The 9,860-nt window shown below is 31.4% G+C and overlaps 1 protein-coding gene across 2 annotated transcripts in view; it reads right to left on the bottom strand.

Moving 5' to 3' along the window:
• The window catches only part of LOC148597477 (cytochrome P450 3A8-like), a 31,716-nt gene extending 22,108 nt beyond the window's left edge, over positions 1 to 9,608 (bottom strand). Inside the window, exons 1-2 of one of the 2 annotated variants that reach the window (XM_088563431.1) lie at positions 9,524 to 9,556; positions 8,547 to 8,624 (exon numbers count right to left, since the gene is read on the bottom strand). The gene's annotated coding sequence lies outside the window, so the exon portion shown is untranslated. Of the gene's footprint in view, positions 1 to 8,546; positions 8,625 to 9,523 lie in introns of both variants that reach the window. The other variant, XM_088563430.1, reaches the window with a different exon arrangement.
• Between the last annotated feature and the right edge of the window lie 252 nt (positions 9,609 to 9,860).

Consider the following 9,860-nt stretch of genomic DNA (forward strand, 5'->3'; position numbering starts at 1 on the left):
CACTTGAATTTAAATTCCTTATAAGGCCTTTAAGTGCACTCTTAATCTTGGAAAACTAGCTTATTAACAGTGTTTAATTATTTCACTAAAATCAATAGTTTACAGAAAATAAGGATGTCTTCAAATCTATCTTTTTCGATTATGATGCAAGGATCGGATGAGTATAGCAAGAAACACCCGTATTAGACAAGAAAAATAAATAAATCTTGCCCTATACATGTAAATAAAGGATCGAGTTATAAGGTTTATACGGGAAGAAATTACCTATCACAATCAGTATTTAGTATAAGTATAAAGATCTGTAGTTAAATTAATGGTAGTGTATGTTTTGATGGTTCAGATATCATGAATCATCTCTACTATGGACAGCGTCTGAACTTTATATGGACTGGTACTTAAAATGTCAGTGTATTTCATATAGTGGGTCATTCATAAACACAAATAAAAGATAAAAAAATGTAAGGTTTACGGTACAGTAGATTAAAATTATACCTGTTTGTATTTTGTCTACACTCTACTTGCAAAAGTACATGTACATTCGGACTTAAGCTAGTAAGTGTTTAAAACATGTAAAACAAAGCTATAGAAATGATTAGATTAACTACTTCCTATACACATGTATTGTGAGCCTTTAGAAACTGAACACCTGTGTAAACTGAACACCTGTCTAAACCGGAGAGAAAAGCTATAGAAATTGTTAGATTAACTAACTCCTATACATGTTGCTTTCATCTGAACCTCTATAACGTCCCTGTATTAAAATGTCCTGTGCATGGAAGACCCTGAATGTTGATGTAGAATATAGTTGTTTATAATAAATGAAGTAAAAGATTCCAATACAGTGAAACCTGTCAAGACTGAACAATAAATAATTATAACCTACTGTGGAAGTACTTTAATTCGTGAATGCCAATTTTCGTGGATTAGGGAAGGAGCACATGTTCGTGGATTCAGTCTTGGATCAATCAATGGATATTTCCGTTCCGTTCCGTTCCATATTTCGGTTGTTTGGTCTAATCCAAGAGAACCGTGAAAATTCGTACCCCACGAACATTAGTACCTAAAAAACACCAGTCTAAACCACACTCTTTTTTAAGTCTCATTTCATGAATTCAAATGTATTGTGAATTTTTAGAAACTGAACACCTGTCGTAAACGGAGACCTGTCTAAACAGAAACCTGTCTAAACAAAACATCTGTCTAAACAGAACCAAATCGAGCATCTGTCTAAACCGAACACCTATGTATACCAAACACATGTTTAAACCGAATCTATTTCGAAATTCAGAACAGATTTGATTACCAGTAAACAGTTTTCACTATATATTCTATGAATGTTAGTTGAAACTATTTTATTGATGGAATGGACAATTTATACACATTTGTTCAAATGACTCTTCTCTGTTCTATTGTAGTCCAGTTTTCTAGCTTTGAACTATAGTGGAATGGTCTAGTCACCGATTTCATTGTACTTTTGTATAAGTTGAAGTTACAGTTATAAATAGACAGAGTTTGTAAGATTCTACCCTTTGTGCACTTATGTGAACTTTTATGTATTCCTGTACGTGAAAAGAGGTTCACAGTCAGTTTATAAGTTCATTGACACATATGACCCAATTCCTACATGCTTCAATTTTGACAACTGTGTTTAGATAACAAATGTATCATCTTGTTGTATGTCTAAAAGGTTCAAAACGCATCACTGCACAAAAATCATGTACAACAAATATGTATAATAATATTTTTGTACATCAAATAATTTGCTGTTTGATATCTAAATGTACGTTATGTTCTCACTGAATTAATTTTTGAGGTCCATAGCGTTACCTGCGAGTTCTGTTTTTTTTTTATTTGAGTTACCTACAGAAATGATTAACTGAAACTGATATTTTTCAATATTACATGAAAAAATAGTACAGTGTATACTGTCTAAAACGACTCCTGAATAATCCGAAAACCTGTCTTCATCCACTGAATAAACCTGTCTAAATCAACCCATGAATAATCCAAAACGTGTTTAAATCAACCCTGAATAACCCAAAACCTGTCTAAAAAGACCCTGAATAATCCAAAAACCTGTCTAAATAGACCCTGAATAATCCTAAAATCTGTCTAATTCAAACCTGAATAATCCAAACGAACATCAACTGATGATGATGAAATGAAAAAAAGGGATGGGACACAAGGATAATAGGGTCGACAAATTTTGATAGCCAAGATAAACGGGAGGGATGGGTAGGGTCGGGCAATTTAGCCTCCTGTGGCGGAGCGCAAAGGTTCCTACTCCTATCGAATACCACAGCAGGGCTTAGTTAAAACATGTCGAGGGTAAGGGAAATAACTCTTCAAATCAGTGATATGTTTGTATAATATTCAATTTCACTAATGCCTTTCAAGCTTTCATTTGAAACAGAATAAAATCTATCTAAGTTACTATGATACTTACACGAGATTATTGTAAAATACTTTACACAAACATTCCAATGGTTTGTTAAAAGTCATGCCTCTTAGCCAAGGTCTACCACCTTAAATAGACGTACTGTGAGTAGACATTTTACTTTAAAAAATGGCGTTTCACAATGAAAATGATTAGTTTTAAGGGAAGTCGCGCCTATAACAAAAATAAAAAAAAAAACAAAAAACAAAAACCAAACAAACCATAACAAAATAACGGCAAATACCTACCTAAGCTTCAATAATAGCCAGAATAATGAAAGAAACACTTACACTTGAAAAGAAATTTGTTTACATTACATGAACGATGATGGTATCAACACTATGATATTTTACACAAGATGCTTAAGTAAATTTCGCTGTATAATAAGTATGGGAATGTAACTGTCCTACAATATTTAAGTTGTCGAACTGGATTTTTTTGGTGAAATTTTAAAGCCCTATCAGTTTGGAAATGTCGTTATTAAAATGCACCTAACAATAAATTTATCCAGGAGTTCTTAGATGTCAGAGTTGTTTTATTAACTTACGACAAATAAACAAACTTAGAATCATTGTAAAACGAATTGCTCACAATTAAGGTGTTTGCAGCGTATGAAGTAAGAATGTGTGTTTTTGCCATTTGCAGAATATGAATCAGAAATTTCTGTTTTGCATGTCTGCATTGTCTGAAGAAGATATTTGGTTTTGGCAGTCTGCATTTCTGTTTTGGATCTTTGCAGCGTATGAAGTGGTTTTCATCAGTCAGATTCATTTTGAGAAATCCGAGGACAAGACATAACAAGGATCATTAAATGGACGAAATAACCGTACAATTTACACGATAAAATACATTCTGGAAAAAATGTCATTAAACAGTATTTTTATTTTGTTTTTTGCCTGACTCTAAAACGATGCAGTAGTTCATTTAATTTCTTAGTGCAGATGAACTCTTGTTCTGGTTGTATATAAATGACATGTTTATAAAGTAGATGATACAATCCTTTTAGATAAATTATTTCAGCTATAGTACATTTGAGTGTGTTTAAATAATTTCATATAAGACTTTAGCCTCATTGGTTTACCACTGAGCCAAAAACAGGAGCGTTATTACAGATTTATGCATAGGAAAAGAAGCATCAATCATTCATTTGGTGTAAAGGTTCATTGATAAAAACATTTTCGCTTTATCAAGTGCATTTACGTTGATATACTGATCAATGACTATACCACAAGCGGTCAAATGAAAATTTGAAAAGATTTTTTTCTTGTTAAATATAAACTTCGTTTTGCTATGTTATGGTAAAACACGGGTTGAAAAATCAGTGGCGGATCCAGGGAATCACCTAAATGAGAGGCACGTCATGGGGGCTTTGAAATTACTTCATAACACATTTTCATTTTACCAATTAATAAGGGGACAGCCCCATCCCATTTAATCCACCTTTACAAATGATTCATAAAATTGAATACGGTGAGATTTGTACAATTCAAAACACTGTATAATTCAGGCACTTTCTTAAGCAATATTTAAATTGTTTTACATATAGTACTGTGTCAATATCGCCTAGTATTCTAAGGAATTCTTGTAGAAATAAAAAAAAACCTCATTCACATATACAGAGTTATACATATGATAAAATCAGACAATTTTAAAAGTCGATTATACCTGTTGAAGGAGGTAGACTTAGGGTAAGAGAAACAACTCTTATAAATCATTGGAACGTTTGTGTTCTAATGCAAGCATTAAAGTAACTTAGACTGATTTCATTCTGTTTCAAATGGATGCTTAATAGGCTTTGGTGAAATTAAATATGATACAAACATATCACTGATTTCAAGAGTTATGTCCCTTACATTGAAATGTTCGGTTTACGAAGGTTCAAATACAATGAAACCTGTATAAACCGAATCCCTAATAATCCGTTAACTTGTCTACACAGACATTTTCTATCCCCTTTTGTCATTTTTTAACCTGAATAAACCGGACACTTGTCTTAACCGAGCATATTCTATAGTCAAGAAGGGCCCACTTTAGACAGCAGGTTCCACAGTACATTAAAGAGGATAAAAGTGGATAAAAATTAATAAAAAATAAGTGAGAAAGGATTATGTTGGAGAATGACTGTAGATTTAAGGAGGTAGACCTAGGGTAAAGGACACAACTCTTACAAATCATTGGAACGCATAACATATATACATATATATAAACATATCACTGATTTCATGAGTTATGTCCCTTACCCTAGGTCTACCTACTTAAGAAAGAACTGACTCTGTCGTGAGTTGGAGAATGATTACAAGATGGTAAAATATGACGTGACTCATTTTCATGTCAATCAGCTGGAAAAATTCTGAAGTTTCATGGTTTCAGCATTCAATGCAACAATAATAAGAAGCCTGTTGGCTGCAGTCTTTAAGACAATCATCTCGATCTTTTTTCCAAACAAGTTGAATGCGATTTTTTTTTCCTACGAGTATGAAATTTATGAACCTTAAAGGAATTAAAATAGTAAATAACTTTTTGTGTCATCTTCTTAAATCGATATCGGAGTCAATATCCTGGTGAAATCTAACATTGAGCCGCTCATTAGTAGGTCATTGTGCCAGTAACAGTCTCGATCAATCTAATTATGAAAAATTCGGTGAACCTCGTTTTTCATTCCTCATTTTTTATTAAAATGGCATGGATAAAAATACCGAAGTACTGATAAGTAATTTAAAGGAATTCAACGAAAAAAAAACTTAGCAAAGAGCATCAAAGAAATCAAAGAAGAAATCATGGACAACAGATATATCGTATTTGGTTTTACGAAAAAAAGAAAACGAAAAGAAAACAAAAGCAAAAAAAAAAAACAAAGGAAATTGATGACGCAGAAAACAAGGAAACAGAAACTGAAACTACCTTCAGTATGAAGAAATAAGTGCAATGCAATCCTTTTATTGAATTATTGACTCCGATTTTAACTTGTATTAAAACTTATTTTCTGTAGCATTTTCCATTATTAGGATTAGTGATTACATGAAGAAAAAATGGTAAAAACTGTCTAAACCAAACACCTGTTTAAAGCAAACGCATGTCTAAACCAAACACCTGTTTAAAGCAAACACACGTCTAAACCAAACACATATATTAACCAAATACCTGTCAAAACCCAACACCTGTATAATCCAAACACCTGTTTAAACAAAACACATATATAAACCAAACACCTGTATAATACATACACCTGATTAAACCAAACACATATAAACCAAACACCTGTATAATCCAAACACATATATAAACAAAACATAAATATAACCAAACATTGTCAAAGCCATTCACCTGTATAATCAAAACACCTGTTTAAACCAAACATTGTCAAAACCAAACACCTGTATAATCCAAAGACCTGTTTAAACCAAACACCTGTATAATCCAAATACCTGGTTAAACCAAACATCTGTTTCAACAAAACACCTGTCTAAATCAAGCACTTGTCTAAATCAAACATCTGTTTAAAGCAAACACTATAAACCAGACACCTGTAAAATTATTTTTGTATCGATTCAATTGTATGTTTACCTTGATAAACCGAACACAGGTTTACAGAACTATTTGTAGCATAAAAAATGCTAAATTTAGAATGTTGAATGAATGTTTACAACTCTTGACCTACCCTATCTTGTTTTACCCATATGCACACAATATTGTTCAACTTAGATAACTGACTTTGTTGACACTGTCGATACACTTAATCTTACGATATATATTGACATTTGATTGCATTCGTCAACCATGTTTCATTGGCTTGTCTTTTTAGGTTATTACGAACATCAACATGTTGTAGTTTTACGAACACACACAAAGAATCAATGTCGAACTAGGGTTTATGCTAAAATAATGCTTATCTAGCATTTACTCGACTGTTTTCGACTAACCAGTACAAACCAATTTTCTCTTATTCTACTTCTAGTAAATTCGGGTCGTCGACTGAGACGAGCTACGGTGTACCAACCAATGATGGAACACGAATCTCTGGTTAAAGTGTAACATGGAAAGAACAGTCGCGCGTTCAACTTGAAAATTGTGGTAAGTTTTAGGGGAAAATCATATTATTTGTAAACAACAGTCATACGACTTCCATATTTTCACATTAAACTTGATTAACATGAACAATATTTGCCAATCTTATGAATATGGTCATACTAATCTATATATCTGTCTAAACCATACACTTTTTAAGATGGTAGGCCTAGGGAAATTGACATAACTCTTGAAATCTGTGATATGTTTGTTTCATATTTAATTTCATCAAAGCCTATCAAGCTTTCATTTGATTCAGAATGAAATCAGTCCAAGTTACTTCAATGCTTAGATGAGATTGATGTAAATGCTGAATAAATCATTCTTATGATTTGTAAGAGTTGTGCCCCTTACCCTAGGTCTACCTCCTTAAAATCCCGTGATATGGATCAAATGTATTAACATTGATAAACTGAAAATATGTTTCAACATAACTAATTTTAAAGTAAATAACGGGTTTGGATAAGATAATTTTCACTGTATATGGTTCTCTACGATAAACACAATTCATGTAAAAAACAACTGCTATTTAATATTAACGATACTGTTCAAATTAAGAGCAAATTGAAAATACAACATTTTACTTAAATGAAGAGACTGATTTTATTTCATCTTATCTGACTTATAAAAAAAAACACAATTTTTTGAAGAATTGTACTAGCGCGGCAAATGTTATGTTAGGAGACCCATTGTTTTAGGCCCATTAAGAGAGACTGAATAATTTAAAACGAATGTTAAAGTTACCAACATTTGTTTTTATTTAGGAAATAGTCTAAGTGTCCCTCAATCATAACGAACATGCCTTTGTCACCAAGCATTGTAAAATCTAAAAAGACAATAATGTTCTAAATGATTTTTCCACGAAATAACGATAAATTATATCAACAATTGAACGATTCAAATTCCAAGCACATAACCTAAGGTGAAAACAGGAAAAAAGAAGACATTTAATTTATCGACTCCCCCTACCCAAAAACAAAAAATATATGCAAACTGAAAATAATTGAATAAAAAATTAACACAATTAACTAAAAAAATGTGTCACCTTCCTTTTTTTTGTGACAATAAAAGGACTAGACATCTACAAAAACGATAACAAAATGATGTCTCAAATACATCTGTCTGTTCCATTGCTTGAGAAATAAAGCATTAGTATCGTTAAAGTTAGATAAGTATCAACCTTTAATAACAAATACAAATACACCAATAAAAAAAGATAAAAATGGAAAAACGGTTAAAAAAAAATCCATGAAAAATCCGATCGAAGTCATTCGATAAATGTAAAAGTAATCAAAAGAGTTAAGCATTATGGTCAGGATTTGGTCTCCGATGAGAGGTTTGTATAGATAAATCCTCACAGACATTTATAGTATAGACTTCATATCTACACACTATTATATTCCCCTTTGTAACATCCCCATAGATTAGTCAATCCAACAAAACATCATCATGAAGGTAATTACATAATTACCGTACTGACAAAACAAGGGGAGTAGTCAATAGGAATAGTCTAAAAGAAAAGTCAATATAACAAAATAGCAATATCATGGCAAAAACCGGAAAGATTGAAAACCACCGTATATGGTCCTGATTTGATACAGGCATTTCAAAATAAAAGATGGGTTAAACCAGGTTTTATAGTGCTAAACCTCTCGCTTCTATTAAGGTTCATTATCTCCGTTATATTTCAACACTAATAAGCAGCACCAATGTGCCGCCATTGCAATGTTCAGTATAAATTTTATTATACTCAAGTTATAATTTTGAAAAAAAATCACTATTGAATATTTTTAGCAGAAGTCCCTAATCTCCCAATTAAAAATCCCGTTTCCCTTATGCGTTATCCTAATTCTGCATTCCTATATACATGCTATACAAGGAAATTGACTGCATAGTAAGAATATATACCTTAATCGTACTCTTCCTAAAACTTCGAAGAATTAACATATTCATTATTTTGTATAGATTCACTTTATATATTTAACATATGTTTGAATTGAGCGATCAATGATACAGGCAGTTTAAGGATAACTGTTACAATTACCTTATCTATAAAATTCTTATTATTAGGCCGTTATAAGAATTTACGATTTCATATCCATATCTTGCAGAACAAGTTGACCTAATTAAAGAAATAATAAGCCGTGATCAATTTCTACGATACTAAAATGTAACATGAAGATAGAAAGGCCCCATTTTCATATGTGAATAATCGTAGATGTTGGTTTTATAGTTCGTTTTTATATTAAAAGTCCTTGGACCTACATAATAGTGTGTTTACAATCATTGAAGACTTTCTGTAAGTATTTACTATTTTTATAAAGGCTTTACGATGGTGCATTTGTTGCGTTTCACATTATCTGTTACTTTCTCTTTTGGGTTAACATAAGTTGTATAAAAGTGTTGCGTAAAACATTATTTACTTCTGCTTTAACTTTGAAAACAGCCTAAGGATACATTAGCTAGTGATATATGCAAAATTTGCGAAGCTTCAGAGGTATTATCATTTAGTTTTAAATGAAGCATCGGAGGTACATGTATTGTCATTTAGTTTTTATAATGTTGCTTCAGTTAATTGAAAAGCAGCATACAAAGATCAGATGTTTTGTCCATAGTAATAATAATAATTGATTAGTTACATATTTTGATTATAAATGCTTTTTTGTATATTTTTTTTCAAACAATCATTGGCATCAATATCTTCTTTAATTAGTTTGATGAATAAAAAAATAAATAATTGAAATCAGAACGGTTAAAAGGGAATGACGAGCAAATAGTGATTATTCATATTATATTCACCATTATTGACTAGAAAACCCATTAAAGAAAATGTAAAGATTCTACAAAATTTAGGAATGGCCAAATATCTGCTAATATGGTCCTTACTCTCTAATTTTTAATAAAGTTAAAACAAATATCTACAATAATTTTTTCATATATGCACAAGGTGTAAAAACACTGAGTACGTTTTCAACAATAAATAATAAATAATACAATGAAAAATATAAAACAGCTTCTTACCTTTTAACAACAAACGAAGTCAAAATATCTTTAAACAGTAAATTGCTTTTTGTAGACTTATATGTAAACTCCAGTTAATAAATAGAAAGGGGCGTGGTCTCAGTAGTACGCTAAGCTCCGCCCTAGGAGGTGCTAAGTTGCATACTTATCAATGACTTTGATCAATAAACAAATACTAACTCTTGCATTTCATTCATTACATCACAGTAGTAGAAACTAAATAGATATCTATAAATAGTAACTTTATTGATTTAACAGTCAGTACAGCTTGTTATATTTGCGGCTTATGACCGTAAAAGTATACAATACCGATACGCTGTACACTTTAGAAGTACAA

The sequence above is a fragment of the Perna viridis genome, chromosome 15 (genome assembly GCF_037379345.1).
Source record: "Perna viridis isolate PV_CMFRI_1.1 ecotype Kerala chromosome 15, ASM3737934v1, whole genome shotgun sequence".
Classification (NCBI taxonomy): Eukaryota; Metazoa; Mollusca; class Bivalvia; order Mytilida; family Mytilidae; genus Perna; species Perna viridis.